This window comes from Pholcus phalangioides, unplaced genomic scaffold, assembly GCF_987345545.1.
Source record: "Pholcus phalangioides strain wild (caught in Gottingen) unplaced genomic scaffold, Ppha-v1.0 ptg000004l_1, whole genome shotgun sequence".
Taxonomy (NCBI): Eukaryota; Metazoa; Arthropoda; class Arachnida; order Araneae; family Pholcidae; genus Pholcus; species Pholcus phalangioides.
Window position 1 is genome coordinate 26,902,764 of NW_028301597.1, and position 6,447 is coordinate 26,909,210.

Below are 6,447 nucleotides of genomic sequence, written 5' to 3' on the forward strand. Positions count from 1 at the left end.
GTGAAAAAAAAGTAATTTTGTATTTACTACTTCATGGTCTTGGACAGTATCATTCAAAATTATAGTGCACATTTTGTGTATAGGTGAGAACAGTTTGCATAACAAAGCAGTTGGATACATAGGCCTATTCTAGGTTTGGTGATTCTGATGCGACCCAATAACATTTACTTGTCTTCTGTATTTTTAGGGCATGCAGAGGCATGAACAATATTTACGATGCTCAGCAAAGAGCTAGAAATGAAAGTGCTTCATTTGTCAAAAACGATTACACTGGTGTTGAGCGCTAAAATTTAAACAAATCCTTTTAAAAAAGGGGTGGACAACGCAGTAAAACTATCTGGTCCATCTTGACTTATTTATATCAGACCTTGTAATTTACATATTTAGCACTGTGCTCTGAGAAGTGGTCTCAAAAGAGAGTCATTCTTTAAAAATTTACATGTCTTTATAATTTGCTGTGCATTGTCAAAGACTTGACAGACTAAACTGTGGAAGACTCCAAAAAAAAAAAGAGAATAATATACAGGGTGATTATAATTAGTTATTTTTTGAAAAAGCTGTGAAAAAAGAACCATTGGTCAGAATGACCTGATACTTTACCAAAATAGACATGAAGCAATGGGATTTTGTCTGGCAAAAGACAAAAAATAGTTCAGAATTGACTGATAGAGGGCGCTGTACTCATCATAAGATGCAAATTAAAAGATGTGACCGTAAGAAAAATCATAGAAAAGCAAACAGTGATGAAACCACCATGAATGGTGAAAATGAGACATTTTTGTGAAAGTCGGAAGGGGAAAAATACAGAAATGTCCCGTATACAGGTCATGTTAATTAAGACCACATTTTAGCCCCAAACTTCTTAAGAATCCTTCCCCCATTGTTAGATATTGAAAATAACTAGAACAATGAAGACTGCTGTTATACCCGAGTTCGTGGCATTTTCATTAGCATTATTCTCTATGTGGATCAGATCAGACCACCAATTATTGATGTTATAACACAGTTTGACTGTATTTTTATACAGTTTAAAAAAATTTGTGTCTGATTTTAGTTTTTAAATTATACATAAACGTTTTTTCAGTTTTTAAATTTCAACTATTACTTAAATTGCAAATGAATGTGTGCATTTCAAACTATTTTCATACCACGATCATTTGTCTGTAACTCGAATATCTGTTAAGTCTTCATGTGGCCCCAGAACCTTCTATGTTACCTCATTTTAATGTGTGTAAGAAACCCCCTTTCTGCCAAAAATTGGGTCCCAAAAAGAGGAGGGTTTCTTATACATGGATAGTATTGTAGGGGAGGGGAGTGTCTGGGAGCTCCACGTACAAATTTGAAGGGGAAGTAGAGAATATATTGTTAGAAATCAATAATCACATGGGGAAAGTATGGTCAGAAATGCCACCCTCAGAAGTGATAAACAAGCGTAAAGGCCCAATACAGAAAGCAGTGTAAAGTGATTAGTTACCAAAAAATGAGTACAATAAAAGTTACAAGCATCACAGGAGGTGTTTAAAATTTCGCCCATTGATGCATGCATGACATTTACGACACATGGATTGCTGAACATTTTCAAAGGTACTGGGCGTTTTGTGGATCGTTGCAGCAGGAATGGTGATTCGTGCCACCAAGGTGTAATATTTATGAGGTCTGAGTGAAGCTAAGTGAATAAAAAAACATTGATCTTTTAAAACACTCTTTTATAGTTTATGTCTGAATTCTATAGTTATAAGTCTATGTCTGAATATACTGAAGTCCAGACAAGACCCGGCCTCTGTCCCTTGAGAGATATAATGTCTGAATCTACTGGCATTTTGTAAACAATGGCCTTCAAGGCATTCCAGAAAAAAAATAGATAAATCGGGTGATCTGGGAAAGCCATGCGAAGGGGCCACCACGTCCAATCCATCTACTTCCCAATGTTCGTACCGCACCATCTATCCATTTCTGACCATACTTTCCTATGTGATTGATTCCTAAAGATGTTCTCTCTACCTTCCCCTCCAAGTCTGTATGTGGAGTTCCAGGACACCCTGTAGATGTATCATTTCAACTTTTTTCCACATTTTGAGCCCAAAACAATTGGGTTCTCTTATACACATTAAAATACGGTAAATAGCGGGCATCTTACGTCCGTTGCTTGTGAGAATCCAGAATACTTGTCTGATTTAGTGGCTCACACGAGCACTTAATCAACCTTCTAATTGAGCACATTGTACAAATTGCGTTCCAGGATTGGAACCTTGCTGAAAAGGGGGACTAGAAAGGTTGAAGACTTCTGATATATAGAGTACTTTGACTTGAAGCTTTTCATTGGCCTCTTCATTATTCGACTACTCAAGATTTTACTGTGTATATATATATAGGAATTCTTTCCATAATAATTATGGTTATTATAATCACACCATCAGTATTATGGTGTGCATAATTTTTTTTTTATTTGTGATGTCGGCAGCTTTTAGTGCATTTGTCTTTTTCGGCCATGCATTAATTATCTATTCATGCATAATGAATTTTAGTCAAAGTTTTTTTTTTCACTTGAAGTGCGTGTCTAACTTGTACAATTTATGATCAAAAGATGATTTGTGATCGACTCCATTCCTAATATACATACATATATTTATAGTTTTTATTAAAAAAAAATATATGTGATGTGATTTTATAGTTTTTTATTAAATTTTTTGGAAAACTAATGTTTGGAGTTGATTTTTTCCTTATGTTTTGCTGCTTCATATTACTTTGAAAACCACTGAAATTGTTATATAACGATACTCGAGAAAAATAATTTTGAAGCTGTGGTTCGCAAATTTTTTCAACTCGCAGCTTCTTTGATCTAGTCATTGTTTATCTGCAGGCTTTCTGGAATAGTCTAAGGCAGAGCACATAGTTGAATGAAGAGGTGAGTGATACAAGAAGCACATAGTCAAGCATAGGTGTAATACAGAATTTTCTCTAGGATCTAGGAGGGGTTCAGATTTTTTTCCTTCTGACCGGGGGGGGGGGGGGGGTTACGTTTTTTCTTGCAAAACAACACTATAATCTTGGCTCAAGGGGGGGGGGGTGGTCAGTACCTCAAACCCCCCTTTCCGTACAGCAATGTAGTCAAGGAAGGGGGCAGCTGTGGTGGTCGAGTGGTCATAGTGATGAACTCGCATTGCGAGGTCCTAACCCAACAGTCACCGCACTCGTCAGCTGAAGTTGGTTTTCTGTGGTTCCCAACTTCGAGGTGCGAATGCAAGCCCATCTCCCCATTAAAGTCTCGCAGAAGAAAGCAACAGGCCTACAACGATAAAATCTTCAAACATTACACTTCACTGATAGATCAAAAAATGTGGCAGCACTACACAGAAACAAGCTTCACGTTAGGTTCATAACACTGACATACACATCCCAACATGTATCAATCCGTTAGAAATTCTGCAGAGGAATATGGACGAGGTACATGTGTGGCTTAGTAGTAGTCAAAGAGGGGTTTTGCAATGTAAGGGTGTGATGATCTCTTTGTGGAAGAGGGAAAGAAAACAAACAACAGACCACACCAATCAGCAGATCAAGGTGAAAACTAACACGTTTGTTCAAGCCGCACACCTCGTTGATTGGCCTCTGTCCTTAGCCTTGCTTCTCGAGTATGTGCAGTGTAGAACAAAACAATAGAATTGTTTTCGTCACCAGTCTCTATTATACACTCCCGTACCTTTTGGTTGCCTAAGACAGCCTTTTTTTGGTCTAACAAGGAATCGCTCCAGATCACTTAGCAGACATATCAATGCACCAACTCATCGCAACACACACTTGGAGAACCAGTTTCACAGGGTTTATCATTATTATAGGTGAAGTGTATGATGGGAAGTTCGTGCAGGACCATAAGAAAAATACTCTTGTGTTGTGTAGGCAATTATCATTACAAAGAATTTCCGCTGTACAAGCTGTCCCACAAATTCTGTTTCCACAGCAGATATCTCTGAAATTGTTGACTTCAGAAACATGCTTTCAATTACAAAAAGTTTTCAAATTACGCGCAGTTAATTAATGAAGTGGTGGTTTAAATTCACAGGCCAAATATTTTGGAGCACTGAATTTTTGTCCCTTTATTTTGCATGGCTGCCAAGTCTTCCAGACTTTATAGGAGGCTCTCGAATTTCTGTCCTATCTCCCAGGAAGTTCTCATAGCTCCAGGACCAATTACCCAATGAATTTACACAGAAAATAGCTGGTTTCCCACCCCCTTTCTGAAATTATGTGATACGTATCACTCATTAGATTAGGGTTTGACAAATTGGAAAAAAATTCTAGGTACCAATACCAATTTTTGGCACCCTGGCATCTGAGATTTGTCGAAATGAAATTTTCTGAGGATGATGTCACTCTCTGCTATCTGTACAAAGGTTTTCAACAGCTGGCTGATGCAAAGGTATATTTTGGAAAGAAAGAAAATTCAACTGCCTTTGTGGGGAATCGAACCCACATTCTTTCACTTTCTGGGTGAACGCACTGGATTACAAAAGCAACGAATCTTTCCTTGGAGGTCATGTGCACTGAACAGGACTGTACACGGACGGCTGGAGCTGACTCAGGCTAAGCTCACAACTGCTGATGATGCCACCAGATGGAGACTTATGCAAGGGGATGTCATCACTCAATGCTACCATACGAAGATTTTTTTAACTAGCTGTTGCGAAGATGGATTTTTTTTGAAAGAGAAAATTCAACTGCCTTTGCAGGGAATCGAACCCTTACCCTTCCGGGTGAAAGCCTTAGACCACTAGACTACTTGTATAACTGGTTCCTTCATCATCATTATATAAGCATTTCACTGTATTACAATACATACTTTCATATCAAAAGGATCTCTTGTTGCTTGTTTCCCTCCCAGTTACACGCTGACACCAACTTGACTACAGTGAGGGATCATTTGATCAATGCCACTTATTCATTATTATCAGATAAGTCGTCATCCGGTGCTGCCAACCTTGGAGAACAAGAATTCGGGAGGTTTTTGTGCTGATCTAAATTCTGCACAAAAATAAATGCGAAAGGGATATTTCATTAGTAAAAGGGAAATTTTAAGAATATTTCCCCATTGGAAAAACCATTGACACAGTGCAAGCCATCACTAATTATGGCCAACCAGTAGGTTAAATTACCCCTCAAAAACCAAATCTTGCAAATAAAAAAAATCTGTCGGGGGCCCAAAACAGAACATATGGATAAAGCAGATACACACGATCGTGACAATTTTGGATTTTGAAAGACCAGATTAACGCTTGCTGATTACCGAATATTTGTCCCATCTCTATTTTGTGCTACTATATAGGCCTATGTAGAGGGAGGTGATAAACTGACACTACCCAGACGCACACAGTGCCTATTTTGATGACACTTAGTATACAGGGTGACTCAAAACAACGTACAAACTTTACGTAGGAAGGTAGGAATACTTTTAAAGGGAGGTAGAAAACACAAAAACCAGAATCACATGGGAATGTTTGACCAGAAACCCAAACCTGATCAGATAAACGAAGATGCAGAAATGACATGCCAACAGTGGGTGGAAAAACTTTATTGGCAGATACTTTACACAATGACAGTAGGTGTACACAGCAAGGGCTCGCAGTTCTTATCATCCACAGTTATGCAGGCTTCACAACAGCAATGCATTGATTGTTGAACCCTTTCAAAAATACCCTGCATTTCGTATACGTTTGCAGCTGCAACAGATTCTTGCGACATGGAAAGTATCACTAGTTTTTCCCACCCATTAGTGGCTTGTCATTTCTGCATCTTTATTTACCCTCCAGCTGATTAGGTTGGTGTTTCGTCATACATTCCTATGTGATCCCGTTGTGTGTTTTCTACCTCCCACTAAAAGTTTGTACGTTGAATTTTGAGGCATTCTATGTGTATAGTCTATGGGCAGATTCAATTAAAAAAATAAATTTTTTACCACTGGGTGAAAGTGACCTTTTTTTATTGCAGTTACATTTTGTGCATGGGTCGAAACAATGTATACATCAAATTTTAATGAAATGTGTCCACAACAGGCCAGTATAACTTCAACTGACACTATTCCGACTGACCTATGTAGCACAATTGCGGTGGACATACTTCATTGAAACCTGGTTTACACATTATGTGCATGGGGGAAGGATATAACCGATACAAAGTGCTAATTTTCCATCTGGTGGACAAAAATTGAACTATTTTTTTTATTGAATCATTCTTTTTCCCCCATGGCACACGCATCCTATACATTAGCAACTTCAAAATACCTCCATCAGAGTAACACCAGTTTATTTATAACCACCCTGTATTAAATGTGAAATTATCCACAAAGAAAACCGGAGCCAACCAATTTTTTTAATGGTCAGATTCATGTTTAGCATACCGAAAATGTTTCAAAATTTGTTGTCTAAAGCCCCATTTACATGTGCAATAAAATAT